The sequence below is a fragment of the Camelus bactrianus genome, chromosome 6 (assembly GCF_048773025.1).
Source record: "Camelus bactrianus isolate YW-2024 breed Bactrian camel chromosome 6, ASM4877302v1, whole genome shotgun sequence".
Classification (NCBI taxonomy): Eukaryota; Metazoa; Chordata; class Mammalia; order Artiodactyla; family Camelidae; genus Camelus; species Camelus bactrianus.
The window spans coordinates 78,593,210-78,612,530 of NC_133544.1; the positions used below are offsets into that span (position 1 = coordinate 78,593,210).

Here is a 19,321-nt window from a genome sequence, read left to right on the forward strand (position 1 = left end):
TGATTTTATACTCAACTTTCAATTAGCAATAATTGCACCTCGGATAAACCTCATTGGCTACGATACTGCCACTCACGAAGCTATACTCAACTTTCCATTCACATTTATCACATACAGGTCAAGCCCTGGTCATCTCTCACTGAGACTCTCCCTCCACCCATTCAATGCACTCTTTTTAAAAATTTATTATTATATTATTTAATTATTATTTTATTTTGGCAGTGGGGGGAAGGTAAGTTAGGTTTATTTATTTTTAGAGGAGGTACTGGGGATTGAACCCAGGACCTTGTGCATGCGAAACATGTGCTCTACCACTTGAGCTGTACCCCACCCCATCCAATACACTCTTATCAAGATTATCTTTCTTTCTAATTCAAAAATATGATCATATCAGTTCCTGGATTGAAATCTTTAATGACTCCTATGATTTACAGGCTAAAACTCCAATCCCTTACCACGGCTAGCCCTAACTGGCTTTTCAACCTCTTCCCTAGTCATTATTCCTTGTAAATCCTATTTCTAGCAAGCCATGCTACTAGCCACTGCCCAAGGACAAAGGAACTAAGTGAAAAAATGAAAATATTCCGGTACAACTGTCCTGAGAAGTTTAGCTAATGTCCCCTTGCCCCCATGCACCCTCTCCCTCATCTTCCTCAGATCCCAAATATCGCATCTTTCAACTTCTCCAAATCTATCCCCAGATTCTTCATTTACACGGAGACAAATAATTGATAACATTTTAAAGTGGAATTGGTGGTAACTGCCTTTAAGTAGATTTTATTCCACTCATCAAAGAGGGATGGAACCAGCAGTATGGTAAGGCTTTTTCATAGGGGATTAGAGAAACGGAGGTTTATACAGTCTACCAGGGAAGGTGTTATGAAATAAGTTTGTCAAGTTAGGGACAACCTGGGTAATGTTCTACAGGGCCATAAAACCACAACCTTTGGGGTTATCTTTTCCACTGGACAAAAATTATTTCCCTCTATTCTAGACAAGGTCTACAAGTTAACATGTAACTTCAGAGTCTGAGCCTATAATTAACAGTAAAAAGTAAAGTCACACACAACTATCGTCCCTGGATAATTAAATAATTCTTGGTTGAATCTGTTAAACAATGCTTCAGCATAACAATGAAAGGGTGACATTTTGTCCACTTTTTAAAAAACCTTATTCCCAAGTTTTTAATGATTTTTTTTTCCAAACACATCAATGGAGGTTATCAAACTGAGGAAATTCAGGCATCAGTCAGTAGATGAATGTGATAGATGAGAATTCTAGTATGTGCTCCTGCCCTTGAAACCACATGTGAGGACAGTCTGCGGGTAAAGCAAATAATGAAATTAGGGAGGAACGTCTCTGAAAGGCTAATACCATCTGATGAGCTCAGTGATTTTGTGATCAAAGATAAAATTTGATCCACTGGGTTTACTCTGTTGACCCAAGTCTAACCAAGAGTTTGAAAAGCAAATCAGGCCTATCTTCTGGAAGAACCACAACTATTTCCTGGAAGAAACACAAAGACAACCTGGTTATGCAGGCACAATCTGGAATAGGAGAAAGTCACTGGTTCTGGAGCAGACAGACTTGAATTTCAATCCTAATTCAACCACTTACGAGCTAATGATCTCTGAAACTCAGTTTCTTCACTTGCAATTAGATGATCGGAAGTATCAAAAACAATGGATACATGCACCCCAATGTTCATAGCAGCACTACTTACAACAGCCAAGACAGGGAAACAACCTAAATGTCCATGGACAGATGACTGGATAAAGAAGCTGTGGTATATTTCTATAATGCCATACTACTCAGCCATAAAAACAGACAACATAACGCCATTTGCAGCAACATAGATGCTCCTGGAGAATGTCATTCTAAGTGAAGTAAGACAGAAAAAGAAAGAAAAATACCATATAATATCACTTATATGTAAAATCTAAAAAAAAAGACAAATGAACTTATTTATAAAACAGAAGCAGACTCACAGACATAGAAAACAATCTTATGGTTACCAGGGGGGAAGGATGTAGTGAGGGATAAATCGGAAGTTCAAGATTTGCAGATACTAACTACTATATATAAAATAGATAAAGAACAAGTTTATACTGTAGAGCACAGGCACTATATTCAATATCTCATAGTAATCTATGGTGAAAAAGAAGATGAAAATGAATATATATGTGTTCATGTATGACTGAAGCATTATGCTGTACACCAGAAATTGACACAACATTGTAAACTGACTACACTTCAATAAAATATATATAAATATTTTAAAATTTAAAAAATGGTGAAATGGTGCCCAAATATTGGTTCCCAAACCAGTGTTTGTGAAAAAGTTTTTGCCAGTTTATAAAAAAATAGTAATAATATTAAAAGTACATAGACAGAGAAGTGGATCTTATAGAGTCCGGATTTTTATGAAGTTAAATTTCAATGCTGGGACTGTTTTTTTTAGTTTGTTCTATTTTGTAAATGGTAAAATGTCTTTTCCGTTATGAAGTAATGATAATCATTAACAGTAGATTTTAAATGGTTTTACATGGCAAAATAAAAGTTGGCAACCCTATGTCCGTTTCCAAGTGATTTTTGATATTGCTCTGGGAACCATTGTAAGAGAGTGTATGAATTTACTTTGTGAGATAAAAATATGTGTACAGAGCAAGCTCTTATGACGTTGTCTCTGGAAATGCTGTTTTTTTGTATGGTGATGAAAATGTTATCCAGCTGGTTCCAAAGGTTCCTGAGGAACTTAAACGAAAGCATCATTTCCCCTGGGAGTCTAACTGCGGACAGGCCTCTCACAGAGAAGGAACTGGGGGCCCACGGGCAGCACAGAGCCTCTGGGTTAAGCCTGGCCTTCCCTTGAAGAAGAGGGATTTCATCCCACAAGACTTTACTTCCGGGAGGAGAGTGAATAGCAGGACAGGACCCTCACTCTTTAGTGGCTAAGAGTCTCCCTGGCCTAAGAGTCAGTGATGAGAAGGAGGAATTCAGTTTGCTACAGGAAAACAGGGACAGCAAAGTAAAGGAGGGCCTTGTGCTCATATTTGGGAAACCATGTGGGGCTGGCGGAGCCCTCACTGGCCCAGACGAGTTATGCAGCCATGTCTGCAGAGCAGGCAGGACAGCCCAGGACTTCTGTCAGAATAAATGATGCTGGAACATCCCAGGGAGCCATGTTGCCCTCTTGAGTGGACCAGGTGTGTTTTAAATCCATTTTTTCACTTTACATAGAAGTACTTCATTGGAAGAAATAAAAACAAACCAGAGATGAAAATCAAATTCACTCATATACTAACTGTGAGACAATTCTGTTAACGTTTTAATATATAACCTCAGGGTGCTTTTTTCCCCTATGCATAAATTTTTTTTGTTTTCAAAAAATCCACAGAATATCGTGCATATAGTTTTCTACCTTTTTTTTTTTTTCATTTAACAAAACCCTGCACATTCTCCCATGTCACTAAATGTACCATGCTATTTTAATTGCTATGTAATCCCATTGTGCAAATGTGCCAAAATTTAACAGCCAGGGGGTGGGGGTGTTTAGATTTCTACGCACACACACACACACACCCCCAACAGCGTGGTGATAGCTCTTGCAGCTAAATCCACCCATACAAAATGCGAATTGCAGACTCTAGATAACGGGTGTATGAGTATCCACTGCACCATTCTTTCAACTTTTCTGCAGGTTTAAAAATTTTTATAATATGATTAGAGTGAAAAAAATTTTAATGCCTTATACGTAACGAGTTGGTCAAAGAGGATGCCTGTTTACAAGGTCGGAAATGAGAGCCGGACGGTCAGCTTCCCGGATGAACTCGGACACGGGTGGACTCCTCCCAGGCCGGTCCGCGCCCCTGGGATCGAGGCGGGAGCGGCGGCCCACCCGGCTCCCGCTCTGCCTCCGGCGGTGCGCCTCTCCCGGGAAGCCCGGGGCTGCAAGAGCGCCCTGTGCGCGCTTTCGCACGGCCTTCCTGAAAAAGACCAGCGGAGCGCCAGGCTGCCAGGCGCGCAGCATCAAAGCTGCAGGCGCCCGGAGAAGAAAAGGGCCAGTGTGCGTTCGGGAAACTCAAAAGCCCTTCTCCAGGCACAGCGACTCACGGGGGAGGGGGAAGGGGAGAGGGACGGGGAGAGGGAGCTGAAACTGCGCTTGAACAGTGTGGGCAGTCAGGCCGTGGGTGCCCCGCCAGGACAAAAGGGCCTCAGTGCTGGAGAGGAGGCAGCCCCGGGGCCTGGTGGCAGCATAAAGGGAAGCTGTGTCCCTGCAGCACTCAAGTTCACCTTTGTCTTCTGAGTCCAAGTCAAAGGAAGGTTACAGAAGGAGCCTGCAGGCTCTCCTCCCTCCTCCGGGGTCTGCTGATAGGAATGGCCAAGTTCTTTCTCCAAGATGCTGGGAATTCAGATGAAAATAGAAATGTGCTTGCCTGCTAGCTGGGACCGCGGTCAGTATTTATGTCAATAGCTGCATCCTCTGGCCAGGGCCGAAGAAGGAGGGGGAAGCCAGTACAAATTACTGGAACCCGCAGCACTGTAGGGGCCCAGGCAAACACGCTACAGAACAATATGAATCTGCCCTTGTTGGAAGGGCGGGGCACAGGAATGGGAGGTGAGCACACTTCTTTTCACCAGACCCTAACCGGCTATCAGCAGCCCAGGTGCTGCTGCTGCCTCTTCTCCAAAGAGAGAGGCCACCCCTGCACTCTGGCCTGGCAGCTGCAGCCCACTGGTCAGCAGGGGAAGGTCCACGGTGGAAGGTTAAAGGCAAACTTTCTCACACCCTGACCTTCGCTGGGTTTTCACCTGGAGTTGGTGCAAGACCAGCCATCTTGGGCCAGGTCTCTGTTGGCATGTAAGGAGAAAAAAAAGGCTCTTGGCTGAATTCCTAAATAATTCCAGTGGCCTGAAGCAGAGTGAGAAGTAGGTGTAATGAAGAGCAATTCACCAGCCCCCCAGCCCCCAGCACACACACCCACCCACATACTCCAGTTGTACATAAATTTTGGAATTTTACTTTTTGCTCTAGAGAGATGAGATAGTTAAACAAACAAACAAACAAATACATGAGCTGACCTACCAACTTTGAATCTCAGACTTGAGTTTCTTTCCTAGCCTTGCCAGTTACTGTCTAAGACTTTGGACAACTAACTCAACCTCATTCAATTGCCTCACCTATAAAATGGGCATATGATATCTACATTACAGAGTTGCTGTTAGAATTAAAAGAGAAAGTACCTAGCACAGTAGTCAGCTTCCAAATACATTTTTCTATTTGTTTTCCAAAACCTATTTCTAATATTGTTCCAAATAAATTTGATGCTGCTTACACAAATATAGACAGTACTACGTCATAGATAATAAATTAATACTTTCAAGTCTTGCTCTGTAAAATTCTGAGTTCTTTTCATCTTTACAACAGGAATGTATTCATCCATTAACTTGTGAAATAAATACATTGAAGAATCCAGTGAAGAGAACAAACAAAGAAATTAAGGTGACAGCAGGGGTGATGTAAAGTGTTTGACAGAAGGATAAGTAAACTTCAATTTGATTCCGAGTTCCCAAACAGCCAAGACAATGAGGGAAACATGATCATTTTCATGGTTCCTGGTGTTCACTGATGAAACAAACCTATTTCTCAGGATCACAAGCTATTTCTCTAGAAATTTCTCTTGAAAGTTTTTGTGAAAATAAACACTGCCCTTTTGTGAGCATCAGCAATGCTCTTTAAGAGTTTCAGAGGGATGCTTTCCACAGTGCTCCTCAACGATGACCTAATGTCCCTGCACAAATCAGTGTGGGTGTGTCTCCAAGCGGCTCACTTAAACCACACCTTCGCCCCTACCACCAACTACAACAACGCTGTGCATCTGACCTGCATTTTACAACTGGTGCATTCCATTCAAGTACACTAATCCATTTACTCCACCAATCCTGAGACTTGATCAAGGTCCACTGCTAGAAGATGGCAGTGTACCTGCACACACCTGAACATATGGCTCCACCAACACTGAGTAATTCACGGGCAACTGTAAGAGAATCAGAGAAGAAAAGAGACCTGGTGTCTTATAAAGATCGTATCCCGTGGCCAGAGAAAAGCTGCTAAGAAATGGACTAACAGAGGGCAGATGAGTTAGTCAAACCAACTTGAAGGTGAAGGATTTGAGCCGGGAAGTCAAGAAAGAAGAGACAGAAGAGTTTAAGCAGTGATGGGGAGAATGCTATGTGTAAATCGCACAGACTCCAAAGCTTAAGGTCAAAGTGGAGGGCAGAGATTTAGGGCATGGGTGCTGAATCAGTCTGCTCAGGCCGCCATAACACAGCCTGGTGGCTCAAACAACAGGCTTTCATTTCTCATAGTTCTGGAGGCGAGAAACCCAAAATCAAGTTGCCAGCAGGGTTGAGTTTCTGGTGACACCTCTCTTCCTGCCTTTCAGTTGGCCACCTTCTCTGTGTCCTCACGTGGCCTTTCTTTTGCGCCTGTGTGGAGAGCACGCTGGTGTCTCTTCCTCTTCTTATAAGGACCCCTATCCTATCAGATTAGGGCCCCACCCTATGCCCTCATTAAACCTTTATTACCTCTTTAAAGGCCCATCTCCAAATATAGTCACATTGGGGGTTAAGGCTTTAAAATATGAGTTTGGGAAGAACACAGTTCAGTCAGGAACAGAACCGAAGGCAGGGTGAGGAGTGTCCCTAGAACACAGGAAAGGAGAAAATGCCAGATGTGCCAGATGAGCTTATTCCCTCAGGCCTATTGTGCTGAAGGTTACAGGGTAGTTCTAGCTGGTAAAGAGTGTAGAGCCAAGAGGGTGTGGAGAAAAGGGAATCCTCGTGGACTGTTGGTGGGAATGTAAATTAGTGCAGCCACCGTGGAAAACAGTGTGGAGGTTTATCAAAAAACTAAAAATAGAACTATCATGTGACCCAGCAATTCAACTCCTGGATATAGATCTGAAAAAAACAAAAACAGTGATTTGAAAAGATACATACACCCCAATGTTCATAGCAGCATTTTTTACAATACCCAAGATATGGAAGCAACCTAAGTGTCATCAATAGATGAACAGGTTAAAAAAGATGTGGTACACACACACACACACACACACACACACACACACACACTAGAATACTACTTAGCCATAAAAGAACAAGAATTTGCCATTTATAGCAACATGGCTAGACTTACAGGGCATTATGCTAAATGAAATAAGTCAGACAGAGAAAGACAAATCCTGTATGATATCACTTATTTGTGGAATCTGAAACATATAACAGGGAGGTGGGTATAGCTCAGTGGTAGAGTGTATATTTAGCATGCAGAAGGTCCTGGCTTCAATCCCCAGTACTGCCATTAAAAATAAACAAAAAACATTTTAAGACAATAAAATAAATAAATAAACAAACAAACAAACAAATAAAACATACAACAAACTAGTGAATATAACAAAAAAGAAGCAGACTCACAGATACAGAGGACAAACTAGTGGTTGCCAGTGGTGGGGGAGGGGCAATACAGGCATGAGGGAGTGGGAGGTACAAACTATTGGGTGTAAGATAAACTACAAGGATATACTGCACAATGGTGGGGGTTATAGTCAATATTTTGCAATAACTGTAAATGTAGTGTAACCTTTAAGGATTGTATTTTTTGAAACTACCTAAAAGAATTCTAAAAAAAAAAAAGAAAAGAATGCAGAGCCAAGAGGCTCTCTGGTACTGGGAGGAATGTGTGCAGGGTCTCACAGGGGTCAACATGTGGCATTGCAGCATGTCACCAGAACCCTGCAGACCAAACCTTTGGCTTGGGTGTCATGTGAGCTCTGTGACCTTGGGCAAGTCATTTAAATGCTCACAGCCTGAGCTTCCTTATCTCTGAAATGGGGCTAACAAGATCTACCTTGTCTAAGGCAGAAGGCAAACTGAGGTAGCACGAGGAGTAGCAGTGGAGAAGAGAGATTTCCAGCCTCCCCACACCCACACCCCAACTGTACATAAACATTGTAGTCAGCGATGAAATAAAATGAAATGGTGGGTATAAAGGTGCTGGGTAAGCTAGAAGCTGCCCTATGAACGATGTAAACAACATCAAGGGTGGTGATGACGTCAGCTGCAGAAGCTACACTCTGGCATCCTGTCAATCAAACTCCTGCCTGGGCCGCTCAGGGTGAGATGGGTGGGATGTGCTCACTGCGCTCATCACAGCAGGGGCGCCGCGAGGCCCCTGGAGAGGGCTCCCCGAGACTGCTAGGCTCAACAGGGACTGTCCTCCCTCTCCTTCAATAATGTGCCCAATTACTCCCTCCTCTGCTCTTCGTCTTTCCCCCTCTTCCTTCCAACCTCGTCCCCGAGACTTAGATGCTGGGGAGGCAGGAGCAGGTGCGGGTGGAACCCCAATCCTCCTGAACCGGGTGGGTCCAGGTCCAGTACGGCCCCTTCCTCTACCACAGCCGCAGGTGCGCTGAGGTTTGGCGGTCCGTCCCCTGCAGGAACGCAGCAGGACTCGGTACACACAGCTGGAGAGCAAGGAGAGGTGCTGCCCGGGAAGCACCCCGGTACCCCAATGTCCTGGTCTTAGTCACTCTCTTCTCTGGGGAGCCAGATGGTAAGAGGAAGATGAGAAGAGAGTTGCCATTTCTGCCTCCACCTTGGGAGTTCTCCAAGCCTTGGTTTCGTTCTGTGAAAGGGAGTAATACCATCTTCACAGGGAGGCTGGGAGCATTAAGTGAGAGGATGCAGGTGCAATGCCAAAACAGGGTCTAGCAGATGGGAATCCCAACTGAGGGGCTGCTGTCGTGGTTCTCGGGTCACTGCAGTAATGCTCCCCCTCTCCTCCTGCTACCTTGGCGTCTGGTACATATTCCTATTGTGGCATTTCTCTGTATCTAGAATCAGATACTATAATCATTCATTCACCCTTTGTTGAGTGTCTATGTGTGCCAGGCACTGTTTTAACTTCTGTGCATTAATTCACTTACTCCTCACAACTCTGTATCATTACTCCTGTTTTGTGGACAAGGAGGCTCAGGGCACCATAACTTGTCCAAGATGGGCTATGAACCCCAGAATGTCTGAATCCCTAAGAATGCTCTTATACTCTACACTGAGTGCTTCCTGTTCATTCTACTTTACTGTAATTTATTTACATATTAGATCTCCTTTCCCTATTTTAAATGATAAGTATTTCAAGGGCCAAAAGTTTATTTTACTCTTCTCCTTTCTCTTGTACCTTGCACAGGGTCCAGCACATAGTTGGCATGCAGGAAATAGCCACCATTTATTGAACACGTATTAAGTGCTGGACACGTTCCTGACACTGCCTCACTTATGTGTTAGGAGTTATTACGTCCATTTGTCAGATGAGAAAAATAAGTTCAGAAGGATTATGATCAGGGCCAGTTTTCTCCCAGATCTGTCTGACTCCAGGGGGGCATGTACTTAACTCCTCCCAACCACATGAGCATTGCTGATTCTTATGGGAGGCAGCGTCACACACAGAAGTAAAACATACATTTGTTTAAGTGAATAAAAGCGATCCATCATTTCTGTCTACAAACAGGCATATATACACAGATATATGCATTCACACATGCATGTATATTGCCGGTATGTGCACAGTTTAGGTCTGAAAGGCTCTGTCTCTAGGAAGTTGCTTTTAGGGGTTGGGGAGAGCTAATAAGCAGGGAGGAGAGACACTTTTCAATTTACACCTTTTTGTACCTTTTGAATTTTGAAGGATGGGTAGGTATTGTCTAGTAAAAAACAGAATTTTTTTTAAAGACTGCTATATTTTTTGGTGGAGAAGATACTGGATTCAGGAGACCCTGGTTCTAACCTCATCTCTGCCACTGCATACATCTGAAGAATAATCAAATTTATTTTCAGTTCTTTTCATCCATTAAATGGATACAGGAAGAGATGCCCTGCCTCCCTCACAGGGCCAAACAAGATCACCTACACAAAAGCATGTCGCTAGGTGTGGACCACCCTGCACATTCAACACGCTGCTGATATCACCGGTGAGTATCTAGAGCTCATCCACCCGCGCAGGAAGCCTGAGGACCTGGCAAAAAGCAGCACAGCCATAGGGAGATAACTGGCATTTCCAGGTTAGAAAAGGGGTTTGAATAGTCCGGCAGACTTCCATGGCCAGAGCAGCATGAAGCCCCAGGATGAAATCTTTCAGCAAAGTCTTTGCGTGTCCCTTCTATCACCATCACACCCACAGGAAGTGGTCTCATTGCCCTTGGGGTTTCAGAACATTTACAGAGGTAAGAAAATGGCCAGGAGCAAGGCAGCCCTTCTCCAACTGGTGGAGGTAAATAGGGTGATGACGGTAGAAATTGTCGCTGGTTGGCGGTGCTGTCCTGGTGCCGTTTTCTGCTTCCTGGAGAAGATTCCAGGCGCAGGGAAGCTGCAGGGTCTGCAGTGTCACAGGGTAGCAAAGTGTGGCAATCGTTGCCTCGGGACTTCTATCATCCCAACTTAGCAAGCACAACTATTTTGGTCAGAAAACAAAGCTTTCCTTAGAGAATTTATTTTCAAAAGTAGAATCGGGAATGGAGGAGGACCCCAGGGGATTTTTCTGGTTTCTTAATATACACAGGATAGAGTGGCAAGAGGCTGGGGACTGGAGAATCTGGGTTCCTTTAATATGCCTCCAAAAGTCTGCGACCTTGGGCAGGTCCCTTCACTCCCCCTGGGTCTCAGTTTCCTCTGTAAATGAGGGGGTTGAACTGAATCCTCTTTTTGTGCTCTCGATACCAAAGATCCTATGTCCTGGAAACGCTGCCTGGGGTTCAGCTCACGTTGTTCCTACCCACCCGCTGCCAGCCCTGTGTCTCTGTTTGACAGCCTCCAGGGAGTCTGCGTGTTTCCTCATCCCAGTCATCAGCATCTGGAGGCCACAGATAGGACAGCATCTACCCTGAGACCTGAGCACACCAGCAGAGGAAAGTGGCACTGGCTTGGTATCTTGCCTGATTCTCACACTGTGCCACTGGGCTGGGAGTCTGAATAAGAAACAGACCGTGTCTGTGTGTGTGCGCACGTGTGTGTGTGTACGTGCATGCACGTGTATTCATTTGCATGTGTTCAGAGGAGGAGCCAAGAAATTGTGACTGTGCACCTATTATCCTGATGTGCACTTTCTCCTAGAAATAAGGGGGAAATCACAGCTGCAGTTTCAACTCAGGTAGCTGAGACGCTGCATTTGCAGCCACTTTGTTTCCTACAGTTGTGGTGGTGGTGGAGGGCCAAGAGGGTTCTAGCATTGCAACTCTGAGTTATGTTTTAGGGCTTCCCAAGTTTAGCTGGGAAGTGTTTTAACCAGCACTTTCACGTGGTTTCTTTGAGAAAATGTTCTGAGTTCCAAGCAAACTGTTCACACACTCTCAGCATACAACCACGTGTGAGTCAGGACCACCTAGGCTCCTCCCAACTCTGCCAAGGCACTTAACTCAATCACAGGCAACTAAACCTCGATAATCAACTAATTCAATCAAAATATAAGAAAGGGTCCACGTTTCATGATTAATAATTCTCTGTGTCTTTGCACAGGAGGGAATTCCAACTCTTTCCCGATAACCCAGAATGGTCTTGGTTTTGAAATTAAGCTCCACATCCAGGGAACTCCTCACTCCTGGGCAAACCAAGACGTGATGACTTCAAGTAGAGGCAGAGGCTTTGTGCTCCGGAAATACACAGGCTGCTCAGGCATTCCCAAGCCCCTTCCAGGGATCCTCCCAAGGGGCGTGGTCTGGGCAGCTGTTGCCTGAGAAGTGGTTAGAGGAGCACACAGAGGCATTAATGCCTCTGCCTCAGGGATGTTGTTCACCAGGGCAGGCTGGATTCTACTTGCTGTTGTCCTCACCACTCTTGCTTGAGTCCATTGTGTGCTCAGGGCCAGACCAGCTCGTTCCCCAGGACTTGTGTGAGCTCTTGACTCATGCTTTCCTAGGAGCAGTCAAGGAAAAGGACGCCTCTCTGTCCTCTGCTCCTCACATGCCTCCCCGTGTGATGCGAGAATATAAGTCGGAGCCGTGGGAGGAGGCATCGGCATATGATCAGAAGATCTGGGTGAATTCTTCTCATCCTCTTCCCCAGTGGAAGTGGAGGAGAAGGGCCTGTTTTATCCAGAAGGTCTGGATGTGTTTGGTTAAGTCCACTCTGGAACACTACAGAATGTCTAAACATGTGCCAGAAACAGAAGCGCATTTGATCTCACCATGTGAGCACATGCTGCCCATCTACTTGGGGCATCCTGGCCTTAAGTCAGTCCAGTTTTTCAGCCTCTGCACTGTTGGCATTTTGGGGGTGCTATCCGGTGCAGTGTACGATGCAGCTTCTCTGGTCTCGACCCACCAGATGCCAGTAGCACCCTCTCTAGTTGTGACAATAAAAGATATTTCCAGACATCACCAAATGTCCCCTGGGGAGAAAGACAGCCCTGGCTGAGAACTTCTGAGTCAGAGCAGCCCAGGAGTCCCCTGAGCACCCCATTTTCCTGGACCTTCACAGCTTATATGTTTTGATGCACAATACGTGAAAAACTAGTTCCCCAGGATGTTCGAAGTTTCTGCACAGAGAAAGCACTCTGTGGCCAAGTAAATTTAGAGAACTCTGTGCTCCATGGTCCAACATGTTGAAGAAATACTGCCTGACATATAATAAATCTTTCCCCTCATGGAGAGTCAAAATACATTAGGATATCAGAGGCTCTAAAATGTTTGACGGTAAAGAAAACTGTTCAACTCTGTCTAACTCAGACTTTGTTTTTGCAAGGCCATCGATGATGTTGGAGATGCCTGTCTCAAAATCCAGGTACCTAAAACAAAGTGAGCCGATCTTTCTCAGTCTCAAATCCAAAAATCCCAAAGACGAACCCCTTCATTGGCCCAGCCTAGATCAACTGTTTCAAGATTCCTAGACCAATCAATGGTTTCAGGATCAGTTAACTGTCTACTTCTGTTGCAATTAAGAGATTATGGCAAACTGCATGTCCATTGACAGGTGCATGGCTAAAGAAGATGTGGTGCACATGCACAATTGAATACTACTCAGTCATAAAAAAGAATGAACTAATGCCAGCTGCAGCAACGTGGATGGACCCAGAGATGATCATATTAAGTGAAATAAGTCAGACAGAGAATGACAAATATCACACATCACTTATATGTAGGATCTTAAAAAAAAAGAGATCCAAATGAACTTATTTACAAACCAGAAATAGGCTCACAGACATACAAAACAAACTGTGGTTATCAAAGGGGAAAGAGGGGGAATATTTTAGGATCTGGGGATTAATTTATACACAGTACTATACATAAAATAGATAAACAACAATATATAGCACTATTTAGCACAGGGAAATATATTCGGTATCTTGTAATAACCTATAATGGAAAAGAATCTGAAAAAGAATATATATATATATAATTTGCTGTATATCTGAAACTAACACAACATTGTAAATCAACTATACTTCAACAGAAAAAAAAAAAGAGATTATATCCCTCATGGGGATGGAAATGGGGCAGATGTGAAGCCATTCTCCAAAGAAGGCACACAGTAAGCAGACAAAACAATAGCTGTCTGGCCATAGTTCTTCAGTAGCGATCTCCTTTAAGAGTTCTTTTCTCTTTCCTTTGTGCTTTTCCTAAATGCCTGGGCAGCTGCATCATCTTGATTCGTGCTCAGGTTTCATGGAAACTGGTGGCAGCCTACCTAAATTGCTACAAAAGTTGCAAGGATGTGGAAAAATTATCTTAAATCTTGAATTAAAAAAGAGAATGTGGTCAATGTTTCCAGGGATTGGAGGTAAGGGCCACTCAAACTGGCAAGGGTGAGTTGGCTACAGGTACAGGCCCGGTGGGTTTGCTGTGATTATATTCCAGGTAGTTATCCCATTAGAGGTTTGCTACCATGAACAGCCAGGTGTGGAAGAGTCTTTAAAGCGGTAAAGAAGCCCTGAGGAGACCTGGGGCGCCAGGATCAGGCTTACACAATTTCTATTCTGAGCAAGGAATGCCATCACTTTAAATACTGGGTTCTTGTTGCTTAGGAAACCAGATAAGTGGGTTGCCAACACAGTCTTCAATCTTCCTATGAAGATTAAAGCACTTTGCTCCAGCTAGGGAGCAGATGGGAGAGTCATAGGTGCTAGCCACATTTCTCACTACCAGGGGGAGGGGGAGGCCAGGTGATGGATAAAGTGAGACAGTTTCTGGTTCATGGGAAGAAGATAAAATTTCTAGCTCCTGGCTATTTAACGCTATTTGCTAAATCAATCAAGGTAGGAGTTGAAGCCTGACTTCTAGTTCCATTTCCATCACTCATTTTCTTTGTCAATGTATCAAAGACAGACTTAGGGCAAAGTTTGGTTAGTCAGTTACAGAATAGAAAGTGGTTGAGTTTTAATTGGCTTGTTCCTTTTGGTTATTCTTATTAAATATGTCAAGCATATAAAAAGTATAAAGAATACTACACCACACCCTCATGTACTACTCATACAGCTTAAAAAGGAAACATTGCAGATACACCAGAAGCCGCTTGTGCATTCTTACCCCCTTCCACTTTAACCTCATAGAAATGTCTCACATACTTGTCACCTTCCTGTATATAGGAATCATTAGTTACTAAACTTACCATATGTTTTGAGTTATAAGCAATCTAAGACCATTAAATACAGAGTAACTCTAGGAGCCCCCTATTTTGGGGTGAGACTTTTCTCTCTGAGATTCAGGTTAGTTTTTCCTCCAATCTCAGGCTGTGAGCAAATGTGGGGAAACAGGAGTCATCAGGGAGTCGGCGAGTGTGAGTGTGAATGCTTCACAGAGTACGGCGGCGCTGCAAGTGCTGATTCCTTACTTCAGCCTTCTTTCATTCATTAATTCAACAAAGATTTCCTGAGTGCCTGTTCTGTGCCAGGCATTGTGCTAGGCACTGAGGGTAAGCAGAAATAAAACAGTCCCAAATCCCTGCCTGCACAGAGATTAGTAGCAAAGGAGAGACAAGATGAATAAAATCTAGAGGAAGTTTGAGGTTGCTAAGTACAAACAGGGGGAGAAAAAGAGCAGGTTTTGGGAATAAGATGATGAAGGCATGTTACATTTCAGAGAGGGCAGTCTCTGACTCCCCTGAAGCCTCACTGCAAAGGTGCATTTGAGCAAAGACCTAAAGGGGATACAGGGTCTGGTGGACAGACTTTCCAGCAGAGGGAACAGACAGTGCAAAGGCCCTGATGTTTGGCATGTTTCAGACCCAGGAAGGAGGCCAGTAGAGTGAGCAAGGGTTGGGGAAAGGTGTTGTAGAAGATGAGGTCGGAGGAAGTCTCTGTATGAGTGCACGTACATGTGGATGCAGCAGCTTTCTTCTCTGGGTGTGATGGAAACCACTGGAGGGCTTAAAACAGAGGAGTGACGTGATGTGCCCTAGGTTTGTAATAGGATCATTATGGCTGCTGTGCTGAGAACAGACCATAGTAGGACAAGAGAGAAAGCTGTATAACGGGGCAGAGATGACTGCAAGAATCCAGGTGAAAGATAGTGAAGACAGGAAGGAGTGAAAAGTCATTACATTCTGGATGTAGTTTGGTGTGAAACTAATAGTTTCCTGACAGACTGGATGTGTGGGAAGGACAGGGGTGAAGGATGATCTCAAAGTTTTGGGCCAGTTGGTTCTGGACACCCTATACAGGTGTAAAGGAGGTGGTGGTGGTGGCTGAAGTGGCTGAAAGGCTTCCACATCCACAACTCTGCCTGGAGGAAGCATCGTGATCCTCTTGTGTCCCAGCTGTAGACCCCACTGCAGCCCTGGGACCGTTCTTTATGCCCCAAGCCACCCATCCTGACACAATGCTGGTTCTTGGCCCGTGTCACCATGAGGGTGGCAAGTTCACAAGGCTTTTGTGGTGAACCTCTCTCTTCCTAGAACTGTAAGACCATTTGTGTTTGAAGGAACCTTGAAGATCATCTATGTAAGATTTTGCTGCTTGTCAAAAACAGAAAAGCTCTCTATAATTAAGAAAAAACAGTAGAGCTCAAAGGCCTAGGAACAGGCTAAAAATGCAAAGCTGTCGGCATAGAGGGGAGATCCTTGCTCTGTTGCTCTTGTGGCCTCTATACTGTCTAGGCATACCCACTCCATTTTCTGTGGTCTCTAAACTTTCAAGGAAACTAGGGTGATTGGCTTAATCACCACAGCCCATTCCGGGTACCAAGCCACTTTGAGGGTGCTAGCAGTCAGTCCTTGGCTGTGGTGGCTTTAGGAAAGTGCCCAGCCCTGGTCCAACTCATGACCACTCTTGACCAAAGAATAACCTCACTGTTTCCCCAAGGAGGATGCAAGGAGGATTCAGGGTCCTGTAACTGACTCAACTGTCACATCCTTCACTGATAAAGGAGAAACCAAGAGCCAGGGAATCCAGGGAACTGCGCGGCGTTCCAGAGGGAGTAGAGGAGGAGAAACACGAGGCCTGGCTTCCCAAATCCCTGTACTAACAAAGCAGCAGGGCTTGTTTCTGAAGGGTGTTCCTCCCAGGCAGCCACACGCCTTCCATCACTGGGTAACTCAATGTGATTCTTCGTGTGTAAATCCGTGACAGATGTATCCTCCCTAGAAATAAAGGGAAGAACTGGGGGGAAATCACATGTGTGTTGAGTGCTATTAGACACTGTCTAAATTTTAGAGGTTGGCAAACTTTCTGTAAAGTGGCCAGAGAGCAAATATTTTAGGCTTTGCGGGCCAGATGGTCTCTGTCATGACGACTCAACTCTGTCACTGTAGCACAAAAGCAGCCATGGACAACATATAAATAAATGGTGAGGCTGTGTCCCAACAGAATTTTATCTACAAAAAAACAGGCTGCTGGCTGATTTGGCCCACAGGCTGCGTTTACTGACCCCCTGATATGAAAGATTACAAAATCGTTTAAATAGTGCATCTTAAGTATTAGGGAAAAAGTAAAAATTAAAGAAACACTTGTATCCTTTTTCTTGGTCATCACTGTGCTTGAATTTTCATAGAGTAGGAATGTAAATCTTTCTTACATTCTTAATTATAAATGTTACAGTATTTATCAGAAACTCACCATGCGCCTTATGACATGGGTTTTAGGAAAAGGAAAGCAAGGAAAAAGAACAATAAGGGATAATGACCTCTAATCTTTCTCCTGTGATTGAGAAAACAGTAATTTTGAATTTTTTGTCTCATTCTTCCTTAACTAGAGCTAACACACAAAATTAACTGCTTAAATTTCAATTCATTACCCCATTCCCAAAGTGAGGGTTTGCAAAGCAATGAAAGTGCTCCAACTTAGGGAAATAAAGACTGAGTACCAAAGATAACCTGGGGAATCTAAGCACACCTAAGCAGGTACCACTTTTACTCACATCACTCTTCCTCTAGTAGACAAGGGTGCAACCAACACTGCCTCAAATCGGTCTCACCACAGGAAGCCGGTGGTGGTTATTACCTGTTCTCTGGGTCATTTGAGGCCTTAAGCGAACCTCATGCTTCTGAGGAGACAAAGCACATTCATTCCACAGATCTACACTACTCCAGGCCCCAAACCATAGCTGACTCACAACTGCATTCTCCGGTTCCTCAGCAACTGGATAAAGAACACTCAGCCAGGAGCTCCAAGCTGCAGGCAACTCAGTTATCTGCTTGCTCTAACCCTCTGTATCGACTGGAATCTTGGATACAGGCAGCCAGGTTATAGGCAGTTATCCAACCAGTTTCTGCAATAATAAATGCCTCTTTGCTTGCTAAGATGGTCAAATAATTACTCAAAGTGTCAAAAAGGTGGGAGGAGCAGGGTGAGAGAAAACAGAGATTGAGATTGGGTCCAAAATGGAAACACCTCCCCTTTCTCCAAACCCTGCACTGTGGAAGCTTCCAGTGGAGCATGTCTGGGCCCTGCAATCCACAAGGCTGCCATTACTACCTGTTATGTAGTAAGCCAGGTGTCATATTTCATGCATGTCAGGAGACCCCAAGTCAACTGAAATACTGAATTGCTAAGACAATTTAGAAATTTCAAATGACTGAACTACTAAACATGTGATCTAAATGCCTGTCGACGGTGTTCTCTAAGATGAAATGATACCTATGGGTATGGTTCCTGAGTTCTGAGCTTACACTCAGAACTAAGCACCTTTTATGGTAAGGGCCATAGTTTAGGATACTTTTCTTCCCTCTCTCACTTAAAAAAAAAATTATTAATATTACACGGTAGCCTTTGCTTTCGGGTGCCATGCACACCCTCTTCTGGTCAGTTTTAAGAAAAACTGATCACCGTTAGGAAAGGAACTCTATCGAAGTGGTACAAATATTGGTCCAAAAGAATGAACTATTCTGACACAACTGAAAGGAGGCATTCTTCCTTTCTGTGATTATCAAAATCCCTTTCTCTTCAAGATGAAAATTAGTGATCCTACTGTTTTGTAACAGGTTGTCTACTCTTTTCAGATTCCGTACACTTCACTGTGACACAGTGACAAGGTCTAGGACAACTCGAGGCAAAGAGAGATCAGGTGAGGCCCAGTAAATCCAGTCTCTGAGTCTATGCATTCAGCCCGGGCACAACTCACACCCCAGAAGACACGTCCAGAAGGTGAAGGGAAGCACTGCTTAGTGTGCACACCCAGCGCGTTTTGTGCCGACACAGTGAACACAAGCACGGACTTGGCCACGGAACAGAGTTTGAAGCCCAGTTCTGCCGTTCACCAGCTGTGGAATCTTGGGCAAGTGACTTAACATCTCCATGACTGTTTCATCATCTGAAAAGTGAGAAATTGTCCACAGCATTTCCTCACACGGCTGCTGAGAGGATTAAATGAGTTAATATTGGGAATTTCTTAGAACAATGCCTGGCACAGACTGACTACCATAAAAAGGAGAAGGAATTTGGAGGAGCCTTTTCCTAACGACCAGGATGGTCCCTGGCGAGATGCTTAATTAGTTGTGGCACAGATCACACCAACCATCCCAAACAGAGATGTTTACTATAACTCCTTCCTGCAGATGTTACCAGCTTCGGGCAAACCCATGAGAGCACTAAGGGATATTACAAGCCAGACTCTTCTTTTTTTTTTTCTTCTATCCTACACGTTGAGCAAGTAACAAATTCCTTAAACACCTATTCTGAAATGATAGACTACATTCCAATAATTACTTTATTAGTTACAGAAGAATCTCCACTAGTATTTACATAGTGCAAAAAAGCTGTTATTACCCCTAAAATGTGATATAACAATCATCCTTCATACAGGAAAGAACTAACAAGATGAAAGTCCCCGTCAAGTCATAA

The 19,321-nt window shown here is 44.1% G+C and overlaps 1 pseudogene; it reads right to left on the reverse strand.

The window, feature by feature from the left end:
* On the reverse strand, nt 1-82 carry LOC141578057 (U4 spliceosomal RNA; annotated as a pseudogene).
* Nucleotides 83-19,321: the final 19,239 nt, after the last annotated feature.